Here is a 27,493-nt window from a genome sequence, read left to right as displayed (position 1 = left end):
AATAAACAAGCAGAGTGTGCTTGGCCAGAAGCGCCAAAGGCGATGGATCTCAAACATCAGCGTGTGGCACTAAATGATGGTCACTTCCTTCCTGTACTGGGATTTGGCACCTACGCACCTGCAGAGGTAAGCGGAGTTGCTGTGTGCTTGACGGACAACAGAAGCAGACCTGTGCTGTGAAGTTACCCAGGCTGTGTGACTCAGCAGATTTCACTTTGTTTTTCGTTTCACGAGGCTGGAACTAGTGTATACAGAAAACTGAACTTGTGCACAATTTGTTCTGCCTGACGGTTCCTGTGGAGCCTTGTTCATAATCCTGGAAACTGATTTTGATTCCTGTTTCAGTCTATTTTTCACTGAGAAATAAAATAGTAAAGAGAAAAAAATCAGTGCTCAATGAGGTTGCTTGTTAGGGCGTCTGCTGGGTATTTGTTTGCAGCTGGAAGTTTCTCCACTTTTCTCTATAATGCAAGAAATATTTCCTCCTTCCAATATGCAATGATTCAGAGATTTCTTTTGTTGTGACTAGGAAAGAAATGCATAGAACACAAAGAGAGTATAGTGCTGTTCTATCGTTGGTTGACTTTCCGTACCAAGCAATATTTACTGGACATGGCCAAAGTAGATTTTCTCATATATTACTCTCACTTCTGAGAAACTTAGCTGATGGAAAATAGAATAGCCTGTTAAGAGAAAATGGAAACCTAACAAGAGCAACGCTGAGTTTTTGATTCTTGTTGACAAAAGTTGAAGTTAAAGGAAAATAGTGTATGATCCTATCAAATAAAAGTGTACACTATGGAGGGAGCTTTGCATAATGATATTGTCCTCATTACATAATTGTATGACATGGAACTGTTTACCTCAAATTTGAATTTTTTTCTCTTGTATGACTTAAGGAAATTACAGAAGAGTATTCTGAAGACGTGCCAGGACTTTGTTACTTTTCAGATTGATGAGGCATGAAGGAAAAGTATACCAGATAAAGGTTCAGCCCTGCGTTCACTCACGCCAGGGTGCAGTAGAGGCATGCTACCAGACGAGGGCAGTAGGATCTAGGATTTCGTTCCTTAGTTCATGGATGGAAGCCAGCCTTTGAAATTCTAAAATAAATGTAAAGTGTTCCATTGATGTGTTTATCTTTTTTTTTTTTTTTTAATTTTTGACAGACAGAGTGGATAGTGAGAGAGAGAGAGAGACAGAGAGAAAGGTCTTCCTTTTTGCCATTGGTTCACCCTCCAATGGCCGCTGAGGCCGGCGCATCACGTTGATCCCAAGGCAGGAGCCAGCTGCTTCTCCTGGTCTCCCATGGGGTGCAGGGCCCAAGGACTTGGGCCATCCTCCATTGCACTCCCGGGCCACAGCAGAGAGCTGGCCTGGAAGAGGGGCAACTGGGACAGAATCCAGCACCCCGACCAGGACTAGAACCCAGTGTGCCAGCGCCGCAGGCGGTGGATTAGCCTATTGAGCCGCGGCACTGGCCAATGTGTTTATCTTTTAACAAATACTTCCAATTTCTTATCCAATTTTGAAAAGCCAATAATTTAAAATTTTGATTTATGTATAGTTTGTCAAAAAGAATTTGTCTGTTTTTAATGGGTGACTGTAATGCTAATAATCCCTTACATAAAACAGTTAATTTCTTATGTGAAAATACATATCCCCTAAGTATAAACTTTAGTTGGAGTGGCAGTGGGCAGAAAAACTGGCTCTGTAAAAAAAGATTAACATGCTATCCTGCTGTCCATTGAACTTTGTATCTACAATCTTAGCCATGAGGGAACCGACATATTTCTGCATTCTTAACTTTTAGGATGTTGGCAATAGCTAAACTGCATGTTCAGACAACTGAGGGTATGAGTCAGTGTTTTTCATTAAGGGACTGGAACATACGTGAGGCCTAGTAGAAGGTATGTATGTAACCAAATTCAAATGAAAACCTTAGGAATGGAGACTCTAAATAAACACCTTTCATTACAGATATGCTTTCAAATGTTTTGCAATTCAGCTCTGACAGAATTGAATGTGTTCTGTTTATTTCATTGGGAGAGGACTCAATAAAGCTGGCACTACATTTCTTCCATGTTTTATTTCATTCGGTTTTCACCTGTGTTAACTTTCCTTTATGAACTCATGATATAAATAACAGCCATGATAGTAACTTTTTGCTGTGTCGTTTGAATCCTTCCATTAAAATAATAAAACTGGCATAGTTCCTGAGGAATTTTGCAGCAGTGATTAACATAGTTGCCTGGTGTGGGGAGAATCCTCAGTTGTGTATTTTTTGCTAAAAATTAGGGAAGATCCAGGCATATTGGAATAGATTGGTCCACTAAAAACGCAGATTTACTCTAAGACATGAGAAAGAGTTGATTATTATGAAGATCACTGATGATACCTGAACTAATTCTAATCACTTGGGTCCAGATAATACTTTTGGCACTCTTTCTTTAGGATGTTAAGAGCAAGACTGTAGAGGCCACCAAAATAGCAATAGATGCTGGATATCGCCATATTGACGCAGCTTACCTGTACCAAAATGAGGTGGAAGTAGGTTTGGCCATCAAAAGCAAGATTGCAGATGGCACTGTGAAGAGAGAAGACATATTCTACACTTCAAAGGTAAAGTGTGCTTGATGCAAAGGGGAGCTAATTAATGAAAAGTGATGTGTACGAATGATAATTACATGATTTTGTCAGTGATTGTTGACGATCTGTTCTTATTGGCATACTTTAACCATGCATTTTATTTTTATTAGTTTTCACTTTATTTTCTTTCTTTCTTTTTAAATGAATCCGTCCTTTATGCATTTTTTAAAATTTATTAGACAGGTAGAGTTACAGTGAGAGACAGAGAGAAAGGTCTTCCTTCTGTTGGTTCATTCCCAAAATGGCCGCCATGGCCAGTGCTGCACTGATCCGAAGCCAGGAGCCAGGTGCCTCCTCCCGGTCTCCCATGCGGGTGCAGGGGCCCAAGCACCTGGGCCATCCTCCACTTCCATCCCGGACCACAGCAGAGAGCTGGACTAGAAGAGGAGCAACAGGGACAGAATCCAGCATGCCGACTAAAACCCGGGGTGCCGGCGTAGGATTAGCCTAGTGAGCTGCGGCGCCTGCCTACTTAAAAACTTTGATATTTAGTCTTAGTCACCTTCATATGTAGATAGATGAATACACACATATACTATTTTTTCTTGAAATTGGGGGAAAATTATCACAAATTGTAAAATTCATGACAGTGATCATAGAGTAATGAAGTAAGGATGTACTGTCCTATGGATGGGAGGGAAGACAATGCTTTTCAAAGAATTTTAGGGCATTCACACAATTTTTATAATTGCTCCATATATATTAACTTCCACAAATAAGAGAAAATGTGATATTTTTCTTTTTGTGCCTGGTTAATTGCACTTAACAAAATGATCTTCTGTTTCATCAGTCTTATTGCTCATGTCAGGATTTCATTCTTTTTTTATGGTCAAGTTATATTTCATCATTTATATACACCCATTTAATTCCTTCAGTCATAAATTTATAGATATCTTTGCTGTTGTGAATTGGATGCTATAAACATGGGAGTGTGCATATCTCTTTCATATGCTGATTACCTTTATTTTAATATATACCCAGAAGTGAGATAACTGGGTCATATGGTGGATCCATTTTTATTTTTTTGAGTAATTTCCACACTCATTTCCATTATTATTGTATCAATTTCATTGTCACAAACAGTGTAGTAGAGTACCATTTTAGTACAACCTCGCCATCATTTGTTATTATTATTATTATTATTTTGAAAATAGCCAGTGTAACTCTTAATAGATTCTTAGTGCAGTCTTTTGGTTCTCCTGTGTATAAACTCATATGACCTGCAAAAAGGAAAAATTTGCCTTTTTCTATTCCAACTTACATCCCTTGTGTTTCTTTTTTGTGCATAATGGCTTTGGCTAAATCTTTTAGAACTTTAGAGAATATAAGTGGTGAGAGTGGACATTCTTGTTTGGTTCCCAATCTTAGTAAATGCCTTCAGGTTTTCCCCATTCAGTATGATCTTGACTTTGGGATTGCCATACATTGCCTTTATTATTATTTTTTTTGAGAGATGCTCCTTCTATATCACCATGTTTAAAGGATTTTTCTCATGAACTGATGTCACATTTTATCAAATGCTTTCTCTGCACCTTTTGAGATAGTCATATGGTTTATTTCCTTCATTTTGTTGACATACTGTGTTCTGTTTATTGATTTGTGTATATTGATCCATCCCCACATACATGGGATATACTCCAATTGGTCAGAGTAGCTCATCTTTTTTATGTATTGTTGGATTCAATTTGCTGCTGTTTTTTAGAATATTTCTACATCTCAGCTCATGAGGAATATAGACGAATAGTTCTTGTCTTCATTGTTTTTCTCTGGTTTTGGAATTAAGGTAATGTTGGCTTTATCCAATGAATTTAGAGGGTTACCTTACCTTCATTATTCTGAATAGTTTGAGAACAATTGATAGTAGTTCTTGTTAAAAGTTTCGTAGAATTCAGGAGTGAAGTCGTTGGGTTCTGGAGTTTTCTTAGGAAACTTGTTAATACTGGTTCAATCTCAATCTTGATTATCGATGCACTCAATTTCTGTATTTGGGCATCAATTTTGGTCAGTTTTGTGTCCAGAAATATCTCCATTTCTTCTAGATTTTCCAATTTCTTGCATATAGTTGCTCAGAATTATTCTTAATGATTCTTTGTGTTTCTGAGGTATCACATGTAATATCTTCTTTTTCTTCTCTAATTTTATTGATTTGTGTTTCTTCCTTTTTTGGTTAGAATCAATAATGGTATATCAATTTTTAGTTTTTTTCCAGAAAAACTGTTCTTCCTTTCATTGATCATCTTTAGTGTTTTTAACTTCTATATTATCTCTTCTCTAATTTTTGTTATTTCTTTTTTCTACTAATTTTGGTTTTGTTTTTCCAGATCCATTAGGTACATTATTAGATTATTTGTTGGAGACATTTCCATTTTTTTAAGGTAGGCACTTATTTTTGTAAACATTCTTCTTAATATTGCTTTAGCTGTATGCCATAGATTTTGATATGTTGTGCTTTTATTTTTCATTTTCAATAGTATCAAGGAAGATTTTAATGTCCTTTTTGACTGCTATAACCCAGTGTTCCTTAGGAGCTTGTTGTTCAATCTCTATCTGTTTGCATAATTTCCAAAGTGTCTTTCTTTGTTAATTTCCAACTTTATTTCTTGCGTCATTAAAGATCCATGATGGAGGGTCCAGGTTGTGGTGAAGCTGGTGTGGGTGCCAGTTCATGTCCAGCTTGCTTCAGTTCTGATCCAGCTCCTTGTTATTGGCCTGAGAAAAGCACTAGATGATGGCCCATGTACTTGGGCCCCTGCCACATATATGGGAGACAAAGATAAAGCTCCTGCTTTAACCTGGCCCCGTCCTAACTATTGTGACCATTTGGGTGTGAACAAGAGGATGGAAGATTGATCTTTGTATTTAAGTCTGACCTACAAATATAAAATATATCTTAAAAACAAAGATACACGATGCACATCTAAGCTGACACTCAAACTAGTTATACATCAACTGATGATTTGATAAAGGGAATGTGGCATATGTAATATTATGGGATATTACTTAACCATAAAAAAGAATGAAATCCTGACATTTGCAATAAAATGAATGGAAGTGGAAATTATTATGATAAGTGAATTAGCCAAGTCTCAGAAAGGCAAATATCACAGACTTTCACTTATTTTGGAAGTTAGTATGGAATATAAAAATTATATGGCTGTCATCATTTGCTAATTATAAATAGTGCTTCATTGAATCATAACATATACAAGACAATGCAACTTTCATGATGTTATTGTTATAATCACAAATCTCTCATGTTGTGGTACTGATATCTTTGTTTTCAAGAAAATTAGAGTTAAATATGAAAATTTAAAATAAAATATACAAGATATGATTGCAATTTTTTTAAAAAATGTAAGACCTTTTTTATACCCTACAATATTATCATCTATCATAGAGAATGTTCCATGCATTGTGGAAAATAATATCTTTCTGCAGCTGTGGGATGGAATGTTCTGTAGATTTCTAATAGGTTCATCTGGTATACAGAGCAGAATAGCTCTGTTTTTTGTTGATGGATGATCCATTTGAGCTGTCCAGTGATGCATATTGTGTGTTAATGATCCCGAATACTATTGTTCTGGATCTTTTGTATTTCTTTAGATGCATAAAACTGGATGTCCTAACTTTAGGTGCATATACATCAGCAATACTCATATCTTCTTGGTGAATAGATCACTTGATCATTCCACAGTGGCCTTCTTTGTCTCTTTTAGCAGTTTTTCTATTACAGTCTATTTTGTCTGATAGAAGTATAGATACTCCTGCTCTATTTGATTTTTCCAACTAGATTTTTTTCTATCCTTTCTTTCAGTCTTGGTGTCGTTAGTGGTGAAGTGTGTTTCTTGCGTGCGGCATAAAGTTCAGTATTGTTTTCTTATTCATTCAGTTAGGCTGTATGTTTTAATGGGGAATTTTGTTCTCCATTTACTTTCAAGATTATTATTGGTAAGTAATTACTTGATCCTACCTTTTTTTCCATAAAAATTCAATTTGTTATGAATATCCTTTGTACTTTCACTAGTAGTTTTTCAAACCTCACATTGTGTTACATTGCTGATTGTCTTTCTCTGCTTTATATGTAGTGCATTCTTCATTATCAATCATAATGCTGGGTGAGTAGTTATAAATCTTTTTAACCATTTCTTGTCTTGGAAGGTCATTATTTCACCTTTATTTATGAATGAACTTCTCATGGTAAAGTTTTGCGAATTGGCTATTTTTCTCTTTCAGAACTTAGACTGTATCTCTCCATTCTCTGCTGTCCTGTGGAGTTTATGTTGAAAAATCTGTCAATCTCATGGAATTTATGTTAAAAGCTATTAAAAAAGAGGCTGTTCTCTTCCAAATTTTAGGATCTTCTTTTTCAAAGTTTGACTAAAATGTGCCATGGTGAGAATCTTTTCTGGTCATGCCTATTTGGGATTCTATGAACTTCTTATATTTGGGTGTGTGTATCTTTCTATAAATGGTGTAGTTTCTGCTTTTATTTCATTGGCTAGATGCTCTTGACCATTCATTTTTGTGTTACTCCATATTTTTCTAAAATTCATGTTCTGAGTAGATTAATGATATTCCAGAGGTCTCAGACATTATTTTCATTGTTTTAATTATTTTCTTTACCTGGCTTGGTATGTGTTGTTTGAAAAGACTTGCCTTCTAGGTCATTTGCTCTTTCCTCTCTCTTATCTGTTGTTAAGATTTCTCCATTTAATTTTAAAATTTATTTTATTGAGTTCTTCATTTCTAATATTTCTTTTGATTCATTTCCAATACCTCTAGCTCTTTGCTTTGTAAATTCTGTTCAATATGATCTATACAGTGGTCATTATCATTACTTGATATAGTATATATCTCTGGTATAATCACTCTGGATTATTATATTTATGAGTAATATCCAAAATGTGATGGAGGTTTTACAGATAGGTCAGGACAAATAAAATCCAAAAAGAAGAGATTTTGTACTTCAGTGTTCATTACTTTTGAACTAGTAAAAAAAAGTCTTAATACTAAATGAAATAAATCAAGTAATTTAACTCAGATATTCATTGTGCACAACTTCCACTGTTTAATCCCTGCAGCTTTGGTCAACTTTTCATCGACCGGAGATGGTCCGATCAGGCTTGGAACATTCACTTAAAAACCTTCAACTGGACTATGTTGATCTCTATATTATTCATTTCCCAGTATCTCTGAAGGTAGGCAGTTAATATCATCAAATTTGTTTCATTTTAGTTGTCATAATGACTGTCATCATCATTGATGAGTAAATTATGCTGATAAATATAAAGGATAATCTATGTAGACACTGCTCAGTTAGTTTAAGGTGTATACTTTATTGGGCTATATAAATGTGAGCTTGAGTCATAAATAGATGTACAGATCTGAAGTAAGCATAAGAAACAATTTTGCTTGCTTCAGTAATTTTCCATTGTATTACCAGTTTTTTTGTTTGTTTGTTTTTGAGCATTATCATTGGTGGCATGGATGGCTGTTGGGAGAGTTTAATTTATACTCATTTACGTATGATAGCTTAACTGCATCTTCTAGTGTTAAAACTATTATTGAACAGAAACCTGATCCACATTCTATGGTACAAGTGCCTAGTGCGGGGTAAACACATATTCAGGAATATAAAGAACACTGATTATTAAGCCTGGATCAAGGTCAGATTCCATTATTGGTGGAGATCAAGGTCAGGTAACAATTGAGCATCACAATGAAAGAGAGAGATCTTGCGACCCTATTAGATAGCATGTGGAAAAATAGTAATTATTAATACACATAATAGAGGAGCAAGGGAGAATGTAATGTATTATTCACTACTTCATATGCAGTGCACATTGCAAATATAACTACGTCAAATGTTGCTCCACATATTTGTTGGAAATTTGTATTCCAACATTGCATACAATGGGTATACTGCTATCATGTGAAGAACTGAATATGGTGATGTACTAAAATTACTGCTTCTATTCTAGCCTGGGTATGAGATTTCTCCAACTGATGAAAATGGAAAAGTAGTATTTGACATTGTGGATCTTTGTGCCACTTGGGAGGTGAGTACTTGGAGGAATGAGTAGAGAGGAAATAGGAAAAGGGAACACTGTGTCACAATTAATCTTAAGAGAATGAGATATTCATTCATGGATGTATATAATGTTGATGTGTTGAAGTATAGGGTAGGAAGATAATACTGGGAAGGAACAGAAAGAAAAAAGAAGAATTAGTGGTAGTGAAGGCAGGCTTATTTTTCTGTGTATTACAATAACCCCTCTGGTTTCCTAAGAAGGATGCAGAATTAATTGTCTTGCTGTCAGTGTGTTCATTTATGCTCTTTTTCAGTTTTTCTCTTTGGTGTCAATCTATGTCCATTAGCTGCATTATAAACTCTTCACAATGTTCCTTTTAACTGTGTCACATGCCTTTATAATATTCTAGCCATTTGTAGAAATATTTATTCACAGTATTTCCCTCTAGGCCATGGAAAAGTGCAAGGATGCAGGATTGGCCAAGTCCATCGGGGTGTCCAACTTCAACCGCAGGCAGTTGGAGATGATTCTGAACAAGCCAGGGCTCAAGTACAAGCCTGTCTGCAACCAGGTGAGGAATCAGCCTCCTCTCCTTCTGTCTGCATTCCCTTCTTCCTGTATTTCTGGCAATAGTCCATCTGTTTTCCACTTTTTTCAGCTTACTGTGTGAAATAGAAGATTCTGCAGGCTTAGTCTCTGTAAGCAAAGAAGGAAGTGCCCTAAGTTACCTCTATGTTTGTCATTGTCCTAGCAGAAATGCAAGGAGAATTTATGCAGCAATATGTATAAGAATAAGGTGGTGGGGTGAATGGCAACAAGGATCAAGAAAGGCAGCAGTCAATCATAGAAGGAACTTTATATGGGAAAGAACTCCATGAACTCCATGAAGACTTGTAATTGGTAGTAGATAAAGACAAGTTGAATGTAAAATACGTGGTAAAGGTTTGTTTGGTGTTCAGCTACCTGAATTCTTCTTTTGGTATCTTTTCTTTCAGGTGTTTTGAACAGAGACCTAGTAAAGGAAAAAAAATAACTGAAAACCATGAATATAATTTGGGGAAGAGGGAGGGAGTTAGCCATTTATGTTGATAGTGTTGTGGCCCATAACAACGTTCAGTAAATTTTAATAGAACTTAAGCTTATCTATCCCTGAGTCCATTTTAGTCTGCATCTCCTCTCTTTTTTTGCCACCAAATCAGCTGTTTAACCACATCTACTCTATGCCTGATTCCATGTTCTAATTTAGCATCTAACAATCTACAGTCACAGAGTAAAGACCTTTAACTGGAAAATATGATTTATAATTCAGATAATGATGCAGCACTCTGATTTTCAAGTCAAAATCTTATAAAATTAATATGACTTTCAATATTATTTTTACTCTAAAATTTTTTATTTGAAGTTTCAAACATTCAAGATATTTGATAATGCAGATTCCATATTTTCCTACCCAAATGTAAATTGGTGACATTTTTATGTGTCTAATGTTAATAGATATATAACAATATGTCATAATACATATGTGCAATATTTTGCTGATCCTCTTGATACTATGGGGTAATAATTACTATTCATCTACACAGACCTCAGAAATAATTTCTATGATGACTATACTATGCCATATAGTTATAGTTTCACAATAGAATTAAAAATTAGGTAAAAATTTTTCCTTTACATCATTTAACCTTGGTCCATATTATAATTTTTCATTGTTTTTTTCAAATATCTTTGAAAGTGCAATAAAATTGTAATTCATAAATAGAAATTCATCATGTTTCACATGCTGGTTTTTTTCCTAGAATGATTGGCACTCTTTTCTTCCTGTGTTATCTAAACAGATTTTATCAGATGTTCTGTTTTTCTCAGATTGTTGTCTTATAATAATGGATCATCTGTTTCCTTAACTTTCTATAAATACGATGTGTTTGAGTGCTTTATTATATTGATTACATATTTTTCAAAAAATATTTCATTGTGATTAACAATAATCAAGTGATAATAATCAACAGAGAATGTGATATTCCTTAACCAATTTTTACGTAGTAGATGAGTAGTCATGGATAATTTTTGTCTTAACTGGTGATTAAACTCTTGTTTTTAAATAATTATTTGCATTTAGCCTACATTTTTTTTGCTTTTCTTACTTGACATTTGCATCTTAAGTCTGTTCAAACTATAATTTTTCCTATAAGACAGAGGTAACTTTAACATCTTCCCTTTAATAAGAAAGAAGTTAATGTAATAACCACAGTCATTGGGGGCAAATTTTTATATGCCCTCCCTCTCTCTTCCCCTTTTTGTATTTTGATAACTATGGACTCAGGGATTTTTACTTACTATTTGTGTTAGAATTATTTTTACTCTTTATTCTTTAGGTACTGAAATCTACCCAAATGTTATGAGTGACATTCCAACTATACTGATTTGTTAGTCCCTCGGAGATGCCCTAATGAGACTTTGACAAATGTTTGCTTTTTGGCATATTCAATGCCAAGGCTCAACGAATGATCCTTATCCCAGAAAAGACGATTGCTTGTCATAGAAACAGTTTTTTCGCTACCCAAGATCTGGACACATAATTGCTTTTCAGCAATGCCATATTTTCACATTTCCACAAGACAAATTATTAAATTTATTGATTTAAAAATTCTTAACTGGGGGCCAGCTCTGTGGTGCAGCATGATAAGCCCAAGCTAGTGACACCTGAATCCCATATTGGAGTGCTGGTGGAATTACGGCAGTACCATTTCCAATCCAGCTCCCTGCTAATGTGCCTGGAAAAGTACTAGATACCTAGAACTAAATCCAACTTTGGCCTTTCCCCCATTTAGGAGACCCAGATGGAGTTTTTGGCTCCAGGCTTCAGCATGGCTCAACCCTAAATGTTATGGTCATTTCAGGGAGTGAACCAGCAGTTGGGTGATCTCTCTCTCTCTCTCTCTCTCTGTTTCTCTCTCTCTCTCTCTCTCTCTCTCTGTTTCTCACTCTCCATCTATATCTATCTCTATCTTTCTATCTCTCTACCTTTCTAATAAAATAAATAAACATTTAAACGAAATAAAAAATCCTTATGTAGTGATATTTCCAATTTAAATTTCATGCTGCATTACTTTTACAATTTCCCTTAAAATTAACATTGACCTTTTATGTAGTCATACTTGTCAATCTGTGCATTCACAGGTGGAATGCCATCCCTATCTCAACCAGAGCAAACTGCTGGAATTCTGCAAGTCCAAAGACATTGTCCTGGTTGCCTACAGTGCCCTGGGATCACAAAGAGATCCTAAATGGTAAGAGAAAAACTGACAATTTTATCTAAATTATCATTATTGATGAAATATTATTAGTTTTGCAGAGTTAACTATCAACTGGCTCAAGGAAAGGGTGGAATTTGCATTTCAAGCAGGGTCTCAGATGATATAGTTTTGGTGGCCCAAAGACACATTTGAAAAACACTTTGGAATGGGTTCCCTGATCTGTTTTTTGATGCCTCTGACAATCTGAAAACTTAGCCTCAGGAGTTCAGCTTTTCTAAATTTCCTTCCAGGGTGGACCAGAACTCCAGTTCTCTTGGAAGATCCAGTTGTTTGTGACTTGGCAAAAAAGCACAAGCGAACTCCAGCCCAGATTGCCCTCCGCTACCAGCTGCAGCGTGGGGTTGTGGTCCTGGCAAAGTTACACTGAGAAGCGGATCAAAGAGAACATGCAGGTGATGAACATGGGGGGCTGTAGGCACCATGGATCCTACACAGTATCTTTCACTGTGTGCTTCTTAGCAAGATGTCAAGACATCTTTAGGCCAAGTCTATTTCCCTGGTTTTGATGATGCATTTGAGATTTGTATATATTTCTGACACATCAAGGCTAGGTAGAATTAATAGTTGAACAGAAGCCGGTGCCGCCGTAGCTCAATAGGCTAATCCTCCGCCTGTGGCACTGGCACACCAGCTGCTAGTCCCGGTTGGGGCGCTGGATTCTGTCCCGGTTGCTCCTCTTCCAGTCCAGCTCTCTGTTGTGGCCTGGGAGGGCAGTGGAGGATGGCCCAAGTGCTTGGGCCCTGCACCCGCATGGGAGACCAGGAGAAGCACCTGGCTCCTGCCTTGGGATCAGCTTGGTGCGCCGGCCTCAGCGCCGGCTGCAGCGGCCATTGGAGGGTGAACCAACGGAAAAGGAAGACCTTTCTCTCTCTCTCTCTCTCACTGTCCACTCTGCCTGTCAAAAAAAAAAAATAGTTGAACAGAAAACAGAGAATAGTGTTTCAGCATTACATTGGAAATACACTCTGCAGTCTATTGCAAAGAGACATCTTGTCTTCCTTTGCTGAAATTAGGGCATCAGATTAGGTGATTTTTGATTTATAAGTTATCATCATTTTATTTTGCAATTCTCCTAATTTGTCTTGTGAAGCAGATATTCAAGTCTTTGTTTAAATAGATCATGTATCTATTTTCAACTGAGACCTTATTTTACCAATAGCTACTGCATTTATAAAACAAATACCTATTACATAAAAGATTATGTAAAATTATTTTTTGTCTTAAAATATTATGGTTGGTAAATTAGCATGGGCTCACCCTGAACACATCCAAGTTGTGTTATATGTTGGGCTCTCTCCTGTACTTGTAAAGAATAATCTCATGCATTTTCACCCCAGGTTCTAGTCCCAGTCAGGGCACCAGATTCTGTCCTGGTTGCCCCTCTTTTTTTTTTAATTTAATGAACATAAATTTCCAAAGTACAGCTTATGGATTACAATAGCTTCCCCCTCCCATAACTTCCCTCCCACCCGCAACCCTCCCATCTCCCACCCCCTTTCCTCTTCCATTCACATCAAGATTAATTTTCAGTTATCTTTATATACAGAAGATCAATTTAGCATATATTAAGGAAAGATTTCAACAGTTTGCACCCACACAGAAACACAAAGTGTAAAATACTATTTGAGTACTAGTTATAGCATTAATTAAACACCTAAGAATAATTGTGTATTAATTACAGAGTTCAACCAATAGTTTTAAGTAGAACATAAAAAATACTAAAAGGGTAAAGTATTAAGTTCTTTTTTTCTTTTTTTTTTGTTTGTTATATAGTTATTATTATTTTTATTTAATAAATTTGAATTTACAAAGTGCAACTTTTGTATTGTTGTGGCTCCCCCCCACAACTCCCTCCCTCCTGTGGCCCTCCCCTCTCCCACACCCTCTCCTATCCCGCCCTTCATCGAGTTTCATTTTCAATTACCTTCATATACTGAAGATCAACTTAGTATATACTAAGCAAGGATTTCAACAAGCTGCACTCACACAACTGCACAAGGTATAGGGTATTGTTCGACTAGTAGTGGTTTTTGTTTTTTTTTTTTTTTTTTTTTTTAGTTTTTTTGACAGGCAGAGTGGACAGTGAGAGAGAGAGACAGAGAGAAAGGTCTTCCTTTTTGCCGTTGGTTCACCCTCCAATGGCCGCCGCGGTTGGCGCGCTGCGACCGGCGCACTGCGCTGATCCGATGGCAGGAGCCAGGTGCTTCTCCTGGTCTTCCATGGGGTGCAGGGCCCAAGCACTTGGGCCATCCTCCACTGCACTCCCTGGCCACAGCAGAGAGCTGGCCTGGAAGAGGGGCAACCTGGACAGAATCCGGTGCCCCGACCGGGACTAGAACCCGGTGTGCCGGCGCCGCAAGGCTGAGGATTAGCCTAGTGAGCCGCGGTGCCGGCCCGACTAGTAGTGTTTTTAAGTTTCATAGTAAAACACATTAAGGACAGAGATCCTACGTGGGGAGCATGTACCCAGTGACTCCCGTTGTTGATTTAACAATTGACACTCTTATTTATGACGTCAGCAATCATCCAAGGCTCTTGCTATGAGCTGTCTAGGCTATGGAAGCCCCTTGAGTTCACCGACTCTGAACTTGTTTAGTCAAGGCCGTATCACAGTGGAGGTTCCTTCCTCCCTTCAGAGAAAGGTGCCTCTCTCCTTGATGGCCTGTTCCTTCTGCTGAGGTCTTGTTCACCAGGGTCTTTCATTTAGATTGTTTTTTGCCACCGTGTCATGGCTTTCCATGCCTGTGAGACTCTCATGGACCTTTTAGCCAGATCCGAATGTCCCAAGGGTTGATTCTGAGGCAGGAGTGCTGTTTTGGGCGTTTGCCGTTCTATGAGTCTGCTGTGTGTCCTGCTTCCCCCGCAGGATCATTCTCTCCCTTTTAATTCTATCCTTCATTATTTGCTTACACTGGTCTTATTTGTGAAATCTCTTCAACACGTACCCTATCTTTTTGATTGGTTGTCTATTTATACTTATCACTTTACCAAGTGTGCTGGCAATGGTACCTGCCTCCTTGGTAAGATTGAGTTGAAATCCCCTGGCACATTTCTAGTTCCACCATTGGAAGTAAGTCCGAGTGAGCATGTGCCAACCTATATATCTCCTCCCTCTCTTATTCCCACTCCTATGTTTACCGGTTGCCCCTCTTCCAGGCCAGCTCTCTGCTATGGCCAGGGAGTGCAGTGGAGGATGGCCCAAGTGCTTGGGTCCTGCACCCGCATGGGAGACCAGGAGAAGCACCTGGCTCCTGCCTTCGGATCGACACGGTGCGCCGGCCGCAGCGCGCCAGCCGCAGCGGTCATTGGGGGGTGAACCAGAGGAAGAGGAAGACCTTTCTCTCTGTCTCTCTCACTGTCCACTCTGCCTGTCAAAAAAACAAAATTTCTTATTTATTTGAAAGACAGAGCTACATAGAGGCAGTGTTGTGAAGTTTCAATATGTCAAGTAATGCTTTTATATTGTTGTCACTATTTATTACTTATTCCCTCTTTAATTTCTATTGTTCTTGATATTTTATTTTTCATTTTAATGAAGTACTAACAAAAAGAAAATATGCTAAGTCAATGCTTATTGATTGCTGTTTTGTTTGAAATCTTGATATTTTGGTAAACATTTCAGGAGTTTTCAGATTGACAGTATAAAAATATACAAATTTCTACTCTAACAGGTTTTCGAATTTCAGTTGTCTTCAGAGGACATGAAAGCTCTAGATGGCCTGAATAGAAATCTTCGCTATGCTAATACTGAATTGTAAGTGGTTTTGCTACAGGCATTGCCTTCATTTATTTCCTGACGTGGAATGTAGGATAGGTATTAGCTTCTATTCTCCAACTTACACTGTGGGGCTCCCTTGTGTAACCTAATTAAATGTCTGCAAAATGATGGCTACTGCCTCTTCCCCCAATCTTTCTCAATTCATATCATATTGAAGGTATTTCCAATAAATCTGTGGTCATAAGCAGAAATCTTTTTTAATTAGCATATTGGTTTATTTCGTTAGGCATGAATATTTGTCTTCAAAGAATTTATAGACTTATATTTGAATAAATCACAACATGCAATTCACATCCTAATTTTTATAAATCATTGGTATGTGCTTGGTATATTTTCAGTTCAAAATTGTCTTGGATCTTCGAGAATTTGGAAAATCTTAGCTTACAATGTTCATCATGTGAATTGCCTCCTATTTGTGGTAGTTGCCTCTGTGACCTCACTCTCTTCCTTTAAATTATTTAGCTACTTATAATTACAGAAAGTAGTTTCATCTATACTTTTAAAGGAAATAAGTACTATTTTCAGAGGTCTTGAAAGTTTATTTATAAACATGTTTTCTTGGGAGAGAAAACAGATGAATGAGTGTTACCATAATGAAGTAAAATTTATTTGGTGATGAATTTCAATACACCACCATTGATAATGGAATCATAAGAAAAAGTAACCCAATGCCACTCCAATGTCTTTGGGTAATGCCATGACAAATACCCAATGGTCCATAAGTATTCGTGATATTCATTACAAATATTACTTCAGGAATGGATCAAAACAAGCTTTATTTGAGACAGTACTTGGTTTTCAGAATACTCTTATTAAAGCTTTTGGTCTATAAAACCTAGATATCTTCCTAATAATAAGTATAGACAGTAATATATATTTAATACATGTGATATTATTTTTAAAGATTTATTTATTTATTTGAAAGTCAGAGTTGCACAGAAAGAAGGAGAGGCAGAGAGAGAGAGAGAGGTCTTCCACATATGTGATATTATTAAAAAAGTACAAACAAGTCAACTTGAGACTTCCAAAGGCAGAAATAGTTATCCCTCCATATGGAGTTGTCTCTGACATACTTGCAAGTTAATGTTTTAGTAGTTTGAAATCTCTCTCTGTCTTTTCATAGTGTTTGATAATGATGCAAACATTAGATTTATCTTGAGGGAGTTTGGCCTTAAAGGTTCATTAAAAACACTTGGATATGATTTTTCTGAAGTATGGTGATCTTGATGCAGAGAATTAAGTCTTAAAGCTAGATTGAAAGCCAAAGAATGAGAATTGAGTCAAAGCACATGAGGGGGAAGAATTTACAGCAAACAATAGAGCTTTACTGCTTTACTCTCCTTTTGTGCTCTAAGGTTATAGAATCTAAGCAAAAATACACTATAAATCAGGATAACAAAAGAGAAAATGAAGTATACATCAGAGAAGTAATGCAAGCATACAGAGTGTCAAATTATAAGTCTTACTGTATTTAAGTATTTTAATAAACATTGATTATTCTCTCTGTATTTTCAGTAGTTCAGAAGACATGCAAATATGCAGATTACATAGAAAGCCTTTAGACATTAAGTCTGTCTTATCAATGATATTCTTTTCATTTCATAATTGAATATACTCTACTATGCATGATAGTCAATGAGTAAATAATTAAAGAGTTAATAAAAAAAAACATAGCTTACTTCCTAGCAACTTGAGAACGTCACCTGAAATATATGTTAGTACTGAATGGTGTATGACTGTGTCCTTATTCAAAAACAGAGAAAATATGTTTCTATTATCTTTGAGAAACTTATAAATGACAACATGCGTTTCACCTTGCATTACTGAAAGACTCAGTTAAGTCAAAGGAATATGTTTGAATTTCTTATTTTACATGTTCTGTATGTTAAGCTGCACATAAAGGTATATAACTTGAAAAAAACATTGGGTATGACTATATTTACAATAAAGTATTACTCATAAGTATATGTCACATTAAAAACCAGAAAGAATATCATCTTTTTCTAAGATGGTTGTTTCACAAAAATCACTTCTTTAGTATATTGAAAATTTGTTTATTGAATTTAAATTGTGCATTTTTCTCATTTTATAATGGCTGAACACCCAAATTATCCGTTTTCTGATGAACATGGAGGCTTTTTTCGACTTCTGCCATAATCAACTGCATATGGATCATGACACAGGAGACGGCTCAGATACTGGTCATTGGCATGTCTCTTCTGCTTAATCTATGCTGCTTAGCAGCACATCCTCAGTTATAACTACTTCCTTAGGGCATGAAGCATTGACAGTCAATTTTTATCACTTTCAAACAAAATTTTAGATGTTGTTTTATTAAAGATTCTTATTTACCACTGACTTGATTATTTCCATGGTTTGTTTCATTCTGATTCCTTAATACCTAAAAGTGATTTTCTTAGAAATTTGGACACCTGTGGTGAGATATGATAGCAGCTAGTCCATAGATGTGACTGGAAAAGAGGTGAAGAATTGTCAGGCTGTAGGACAGTTTAGCAAAGGTTTCCAGTGGTTGTTTCTCTAGTGCATCCAGGAAAGAGAAAACTCACTGCATAGAGCACAGAGGTGAGTCAATACTGCAAGGATGACTGATGGTCCAGGGTTGCCCTTCCAGCAGTTTGTGGTTCAGAGCTATAGGGTACATGTGGGTATTCGGATCCTTGGGGTAGGGTTAGGCACAGGGGTTGGGGGGTGGGAGGAAAAGTGATTATTAGTCAGGTATGAGGAAGATTGAGAAAGAGGAAGATGAGCACATATCTGTTTGGAAATATTGGCAACAATCTTTTGATGAAAATATCTGCAGCTAGAAGGCAACTTTTGACATAATTGATCAGAGACAAGGCTAAGGCTTAGGGGTGGACTTATATGGGTTTCCCTAGAGAAATGTTAAAATTTCTGGTGATGTACTGGTGTAAGAATATCAGAGAGAGAATAACAAAGGAAGGAGGGGGAAGAGTTGGAGCATAGGCTGGAGGGTGGGAAGGGTGGGAAGTATCACTATATTCTAAATCTGTATATATGAATCACTTGAAGATTTTTTACCTTAAATAAAAAAGAAAAAACAACAAAGAAATAATCAAATGATAAGATACTCCAGGGTACTGACTCCATATTTCTCAAAATTTTTAGGATTTAAAATAAATTTGAATTCTTCCATTTTAGCCCTTTAAAAGCCATGAACATAAAACTAAGCAAAACAAAAAATATAAAACACAAAACATTCCAAAACTATTAAACATATCAAATATATGTTAAAATGCCAAAATATACATAGAATCAACTAGGTTTACAAATTCTTTTGAAAAGAGTATATGTGACATAGCAAAAGGTTTTAAAATGTGTTCACTGTGTCCTTTTAGGATTTCAATGAGTTTCTAATAGGTTCAATATAGCTTGTACATACAATTTTAAGAATATGGTGATAATCTTTCCCTCTCTCCATCACCCTCTCCCTGTGTACCCTCCCTTCATCTTGCTTTCTTGCTTCTTTTTTTAAAAATTTTCATCCATTTAAATTTGAAAAGAAACATTAACAGCATGGTGTAAAATGACGCCATTCCCAGATCAGAACTGGGCATCGAGACCGGAAAGATGAGAATATTCCATCTTGTGGTTCACTCTCCACATGGTTGCCATCTTTGGTCAAGGATGGAACCAGGAGCCAGGAGCTTCTTCTGGTTCTCACACATGGGTAACACAGGCCCAGGCACTTGGACCTTCATCTGCTGCTTTTCCCAGGCCAAATGTAGGGGTTGCTTGTTTAGAAGTGGAGCAGCCGGGACAGGAACTGGTGCCCATATGTGGTGCCAGCATTGTGGCTTTACCCACTATGCCACAGTGCTGGCCTGTATAACATTCTTAACCAGTGATTTAACAAAAGTATAAAACAAAGTTTTACAAAGTCATTGCATTTTGAAATTAATTTCATTTCCTTTTTAGAAACTTATTTAACTTTAAAGAAGCATCCAAGAATGATACATCTTTCACAAGCATTTAGACAATTATAACTCAAGAGACATAAGAATGTTGTCCACTTAATATATTAAAAGAAAGTAAGTTCTTGAGAATGAGTTTGATCATTAAGGAAAAATCTTAGAAAACAAGCAATGGAGTTGGACATTTAGGCATAACTAAAACTTATTAGACAAAAGAATATCTTCCACTTAATACACTAAAATGAAATAAATCTTTGAGAATAACTTTTACTGTTAACTCTCATAATACAACTCTTTGAGGGCAGAGGTCCTGCCTGAGAAGTTAGTGAACAGTGACTCCTGTTGTTAATTTAATAATTAACACTCTTATGTATGATGTCAGTGATCACCCCAGGCTCTTGGCATGAACTGCCTAGGCCTTTTGAATCCACAAACTCCATCAGGATTTAGATAATGGAATAAGCAAAGTGGAAGTTCTCCCTTGTGAAAAAAGCACCTCCTTCTTTGAGGAACACTTCTTTCCCTTTGATTTCTTTTTATAACCTAATGGCCCTGGCTAAAACTTCCAGGACTATATTAAATAGCAATGGTGAGAATAGGCATCCTTATCTAGTTCCAGATCTTAGAGAGGATACTTCCAGCTTTCCCCATTCAATAGGATGCTGGCTGTGGATTTATCATAAATTGCTGTGATTGTGTTGAGGAATGTTCCTTCTATACCCAATTTACTTAGAGTTTTCATCATAAAAGGATGTTGTATTTATTTTTTTTTTTTTGACAGGCAGAGTTAGTGAGAGAGAGAGAGACAGAGAGGAAGTCTTCCTTTTTCCGTTGGTTCACCCCCCCAAATGGTCTCCAAGGCCAGCATGCTGCGGTTGGCACGCTGCAACGATCTAAAGTCAGGAGCCATGTGCTTCCTCCTGGTCTTCCATGCGGGTGCAGGGCCCAAGCACTTGGGCCATCCTCCACTGCCTTCCCGGGCCATAGCAGAAAGCTGGATTGGAAGAGGAGCAACAGGGACAGAATCCAGCACCCCAACCGGGACTAGAACCCAGAGCGCTGGTGCCACAGGCGGAGGATTAGCCAAGTGAGCCACAGTACCACGTTTTCTCTACATCTATTGAGATAACCATACAGTTTTTGTTCTTCAGTTTGTTAATGTGATGTATCACCTTTATTGATTTGTGAATGTTGAACCAACCCTGAATACCAGGGATAAATCCCACTTGGTCAGGATGAGTGATCTTTCCAATGTGTTGTTGGATTTGAATGGCTGATATTTTGTTGAGGATTTTTGCAACTGTGTTCATCAGGGATATGGATCTATAGTTCTCTTTCTCTGTTGTATCTCTTTCTGGCTTAGGAGTTAAGATGATGCAGACTTAATAGATGGAGTTTGGGAGGATTCTCTCCCTTTCAATTATTTTGAATAACTTGAGAAGAATTGGTATTGGTTCTTCTTTTAATGTCTGGTAGAATTCAGCAATGAAGTCATTCAAGCTTGGGCTTCTTTGTTGCGGGGGAGGGGTGCTTACAGATACAATTTCTGTCTTGTATTTTGTTTTGTTTAGATTTTCTATGTCTCATGACTCAATCTTTGTAGATTCTATGTGCCTAGGAATTATCCATTTCTTCTAGGTTTCCCAATTTGATGGCATACAGCTCTTTGGCATGATTCCTGATTATTCTTTTTTTTTATTTTTTAAAGATTTTATTTATTTATTTGATAGGTAGAGTTACAGACAGTGAGAGAGAGACAGAGAGAAAGGTCTTTCTTCCATTGGCTCACTCCCCAAATGGCAGCAACGGCTGGAGCTACGCCCATCCGAAGCCAGGAACCAGGTGCTTCTTCCTGGTCTTCCATGCAGGTGCAGGGGCCCAAGCACTTGGGCCATCCTCCACTGCCTTCCTGGGCCACAGCAGAGAGCTGGACTGAAAGAGGAGCAACCGGGACTAGAACTGGTGCCCATATGGGATGCCGGCACTGCAGGTGGAGGATTAACCTAGTGCGCCACGGCACCGGCCCCCGATGACTCTTTTTATTTCGTAGTATCTGCTATATTTCCTTTTACTTCTCTGTTTATATTGACTTAGGTCTTCTTCTTCTTTTTTTTGATTTGTTGGCCCAATGGTGTCTCAATTTTGCTTATTTTTTCAAAAAACCTGCTCTTCATTTCACTAATCTTTTATTTTTAAAATTTTGTTTATTTCATTTTTGTTTATTTTTTCTTGAATTGTAATTATTTCTTTCTCCTACTAATTTTGGATTTAGATTTTTTTTTTCTAGGTACTTGAGATGCACTGAGAGCTCATTTATTTGGTACCTTTCCAATTTCTTTATTTAGGCACCAATTACATTAAACTTCCCTCTTAACACAGCTGTGTATTTTCTTATCTATTTGAAAGTTTGATTTTCAAGTCTTCTGAATCTTGTACATATGTGGCCCTATTGTTTTTAAATAATGTCAGTTTTGTTCTGTAGTTAACTTTGAGATATTTTTTTCTGTTGGGTTGTTTAGTTTCAATAAATCATAACTAGTAATGTACTTCGGTTTATTTTCACTCATTATTTATTATTGATTATTTCAGTATTTTATTTGATGTCTCAAAATAATTGGAACTATTCAGGACTTTCCACAATGACAAATGTGCACTATAAAACAATAAGATCTGAAACCAAAGAAAGATGTCTACTTTCAGCAGTCATAGTCAACATAGTCCTAAAAGTTTGAGCCTATTAATATGAAAGAGAAAATCTAAAATTCATAAGGAAACACAAAAGATCCCTAGTGCCCAAAGCAATCTTAAGCTAAGGAAACAAAGCCAGAGAATCACAATGGCAGATTTTAAGACATTCTGTAGAGCTATTGTAACTCAAATAGCATGGTACTGGCATAAAAACAAATAAATCAAGGGAACAGAAAAAAAAAAAAAAAACTTATCTTTGACCAAGGTACAAAAGCACTTCCTGGAGAAAGGACAGTATCTTCAACAAGTGATATTCAGAATTTCTACATGAAGATGAAGAAGTTGGAAACCAAAGGCCTACCTTACACCCTATATAAGATACAACTCAAAATGCATCAAATATATAAATGTAGGACCTAAAACTATGACACTAGTAGAGGATTCCGTATTAAAAACACTACAGGACATTGTAATAGACAAAAAAATTTTGAAGTCCTCAAAACCACAGGAAACAAAAGAAAAAACAGACAAATGGATTATATTAAACTAAAAAGCTTCTTCATAACAAATGAAATACTTATCAGATTAAAGAAGCAATTGAAAAATATTACAAACTATACATCAATGAAGTGTTAATATGCAGAATATGTAAGTTCAGAAAATTTGACAACTATAAAGCAATCAAGTTAAGAAATAGAAAAATGATCTGAAATCCAAATGAAACAACAGAGGAGGAAATGCTCACTATTTTTAGTTATCAGGAAATGCAAAAGAAAAAAAATGAGTTATCATCGCACTCCAGTTAAACAGGTATGATCATAAAGTCAAGAAATAACAAATATTGCAGAGGACTTGGATACAAAGCAACTTTAGTACATTGTTAGTAGGAACGCAATTAGTATGGCCATTTTGGAGAACAGAATGAAATTTCATCAAAATACCTAACATAGATCTACCGACTACCCAGCTTTCCCACTTCAAAGCAAATTACGTCAGCATATGAAAGAGATACCTTCACTATCATGTTTATTGTAGCACTATCCACAAGAGCAGAGATATGGAATCACTAAATGTCAATAAATGAATGGATAAGAATGTGGTATTAGGCACAATGTAATTTTATTCAGTGAAATAAAGAATGAAATACTGACACATGTAAAAAAATGTTTGGTTTTGGTAATCATTGTGCTAAGTGAAATAGGCCAGACACAGAAATATACATATTATTTGTTTTCTTTTATATGTGGAAATATATATGTATAAATATGTGGATAAAAAAAGCTTTCAAAAAGTTGTCACAAAATTATACCTTTATATAATAATATACACTTCTTTTCTTACATTATGATTTAAGTCATAAGCTTTACTTTATGTGGTATTAGTACATCCACCCTGATTTTAGAAAAGTAGTTTGTATGTAGTTGTATGTAATGTTTATATATGAAGCAAATATAGTAAAATGTTAAAATTGTTGAAACTATGTAAGCCCTGTGATGTTTTCTTTGTACTTTTCTGTATTATTTGAGATGTGTTTATAAAAAAAGGAAGAAGTTGGAATATTACCTCCTACAACACATAAAGTCAAAATGCATCAAAGACATAAATATAAGGCTAAAAGCATAAAAGTCTTGCTAAAAGTCTTGTGACATTGGATTTAGCCATTATTTTATGGATGTAAAATCAAGAGCAACAGTAACCACACAAAACATGTGAATTGTTCTTGTTGAAAATTTAAAACTATTGTGTCAAGGGAAAGTAGAGATGGTGTGGAGAGAGAGCAAACCACAGAATGGGTAAAAATATTCACAAGTCACATTTCTGAAAAAATTGAATACAATGAAATTCTGGGTGATTCTCAAAACATAAATTTTATCTCAAACTATCTTGGATCCACACACAGTACATTGCTTTCTTTCTGTTAATTGTGTTTATTTTATTCGAATTAAGGTCTCCTTTATTAGCTTTTTTGATGCAAAATTTGAATTGTATCTCTGGTATCTTTTTTTTTTTTTAATTCACCTCCGGTTTCTACATTAGACAGATGTACTTCTACTAACATTCTTCTTTGAATGTTTTCTGAAGTCTTTGGATTTGGCCTACTTGAAAATACTGCTTTTGTCAAAATGTCTCCTAAAATGGCCAAGATGTAAAGCAATCATATCAGGCAATTCATTGCTTCTGTTACTCTTCTGTTTATTTGACTCATGTTCTGTGGATAGAATTAAAAAATCCTGAAGCAAGTTGTGGGCAGTACGGGCTCCGCTGCTGTGTGAAAGTGGCCAAGGCGACACTGTTGTTTCCCTGAGATATTCTACATTCCTAATCATTACACTCTAGTCTTCCTATGCTATTATGCTCCACAAGAAAGAAGACTTCCAAAAGGAATGATCTTTCTACATTCACACTTACAGTCTTTAAGGGTTGGAAATGAACTGGAAGACTAATTTACACCACAGAGTGAGTGAAAGCATCAGATGTGAAGAGGAATAAAATGTTGTCAAGATAAAAATATCTTAATCACAAAAGGAGTTTATACTGATATACAAGAAGTTACTCCATTTCACATTATAAAACAAAGCCTCAAAGCAATTCTTTCACATCCATGCATTCTAATAAATGCTGGGACTTTATCCAATTTGTATTCAGTGTGAGAAATTGCATCTCTTTCTGTAGCAAATAGCTCCATTGTTCTTGCTCTGATAGCTGGAGAACCATTGTCTCCATATTATGCATATTTCGATCCAGAAATTCAGACAAGAAAGAAGGAAGAACAATTCTTTGCCTTTTGGAATTGTGCTAATTAAAATTTGAGCTGTATACATGGAGAGTATTGGTAGAAGAGTCAATTGTCTCACAGATATTGAATGAGCACCCTTTGTTGACCCCACTACTTATCATTTGCTGTTTTCACTTTGATATTCATTGTCCCAAATGTTTGCCTCTATTCAGGCTACACACATCTATGAATATCAGCTAGGTGCCCATGGGAAAAGAGATGGTTTCTACTTTTGAGGACAAAAAATTTATATGGTGATATTAGAACAATGAATTTATAGATCATACCATAATACAGATCATATATCATAATTTGTAAATTACCGGATAATCTATAAATGGAAGAATTGATGGATTCTTTATTTAATTCTGCTGGGAGAAATGACTCTACTATCTAAAGATTATTTTCTTACTTTCCAGACTATAGAATTTTTTTTCCAGACAAATACTGACTGCATTACAGAAATTTTTGTTATTCACAACAGAAACACATCATAATTGTCAAGTATACTGAAATTTAGTTAAACTGGTCACAAACCTTGGTGATTCCTTATGACAAGATCATGATTTTCCTATCTGGAGCACCTTGCTTTGTCCTTCCTTTCAACAATGCTCATATAGGGCTTTCCAAGTATAGATCAGTATAGCTCAGTAGATCTGAGAGAAGCTGCTTATAACTCACAATCCAGCAAACACCTGCTTTCATATCACATTTCTACCATAGCTAAAGAAAAAATGTCATTTTAAGTAATTTAGAAGTAACTGTGTCTTAGAGAAGAAAGAAAAAGAAAAGACTAATAGAGACTTTAATCATCTTTTCCTTTCACCGATAGTTAAAATAATAGCCACCATCCCTTCTTAATTATGAAAATGCGACCACGACTCAGATCTGTGACAGAAAATAGAAAAATAGAAGTAAATATAATACTTGTCTCCCTCACTCAAAGGTATTTATTATGTTTATAGTAGTGATGACATCAATGCTCTTAGGTAACAGCTTGATTACTATTCATTACACAGAATACTCACAAACTCTCTCTGAAATGAGTTTAACTATCAGATTATTTTATAGATAAGGGAACTGATAATTTGTGTGATAATTTGTTGTGATAATTTCTTCTTCATTTTCTTTTCTGATTGCCACAAAGCCACCTGCACTTTGAGGCGCTTGCTCATCTTGTCTTCCTACCCTGCAAACTTGTTTTTCCCTTACTCTGACAATCGTTGTAGTAGACAGATAAATTTTGGTATTGGCTCCAAGAGAAATCTTCTTGTGTTATGTTTGCATTATAGAGAAATGGGGTATATACTAGGAAGAAATAAGATTTTTGGACCTCCAGCTTTCTACCTTTTCCTAAAACCACCTCATGGGTCAAGTGTCCCACCAATTCTAAGAGTATCTATTGACTTCCACAGTCACATAAAAGAAGAACTAAAATATTTTGATACATTGCACAATTACTGGTGTAGTTCTTCTCTTATGTCACAATATTCTCTTCATCAACATATAAAGACCTTGTTGAGAGTCACCAACCTGGAGGTTCTAAGGGTCACTCAATTCCTGTATTGGAGATCATGCAGTATTTGGTGACCACAGAGATGACCTGGAATTGATGGTGTTCTGGACTTGCCCCAGGGTTCATTAATATAGACCATAACTTGATGGAACTGAAATCAAGATCATATTAGTTAGTAGCTAAAGAATGCCTTTCTTGAAGCGTTCTCTGATTGTGGACATTTTTGCAAGTCATCTCCTGACTTTTCTTTCCTAGAATTTATTTTTCTAGCCTTGATGTATATTAAAACAATTAAGTTTATTTTTCTGAGCAGTATTTCCTAGGGAGAATACATGTGGTTTTGGGTGCAAAGCTCCTTTCTCCTTTTAAGTTGTTAGACCTAATATCATACACATAATCTTCATCAATTAAGGAAAGTAAAACTAGACCCATGTAGGTAGTATTATGGTGTAGTTCTCTCTCTCTCTCTCTCTCTCTCTGTCTCTCTCTCTTTTAATTTTTTGCCAGGCAAAGTTAGACAGTGAGAGAGAGAGAGACAGAGAGAGAGTTATAGACAGTGAAGAGAGAGACAGAGAGAAAGGTCTTCCTTCCATTGGTTCACTCCCCTAATGACCGCTACGGCTGGCGCTGCGCCGATCCAAAGCCAGAAGCCGGGTACCTCCTCTGGGTCTCCCATGCGGGTACAGGGACCCAAGCATTTGGGCCATCCTCCGCTGCCCTCCCAGGCCACAGCAGAGAGCTGGACTGGAAGAGGAGTAACTGGGACTAGTACCCGGCACCCCAA

General features: G+C 36.3%; 1 pseudogene; it reads left to right on the top strand.

Moving 5' to 3' along the window:
• LOC133773583 (aldo-keto reductase family 1 member C3-like) lies at positions 1-22,244 on the top strand (annotated as a pseudogene).
• The last annotated feature ends 5,249 nt before the right edge of the window (positions 22,245-27,493 follow it).

The sequence above is a fragment of the Lepus europaeus genome, chromosome 14 (assembly GCF_033115175.1).
Source record: "Lepus europaeus isolate LE1 chromosome 14, mLepTim1.pri, whole genome shotgun sequence".
NCBI classification, from domain to species: domain Eukaryota; kingdom Metazoa; phylum Chordata; class Mammalia; order Lagomorpha; family Leporidae; genus Lepus; species Lepus europaeus.
Note: the sequence above shows the minus strand (reverse complement) of the source record. Positions and strands in the feature narration are given on the sequence as shown.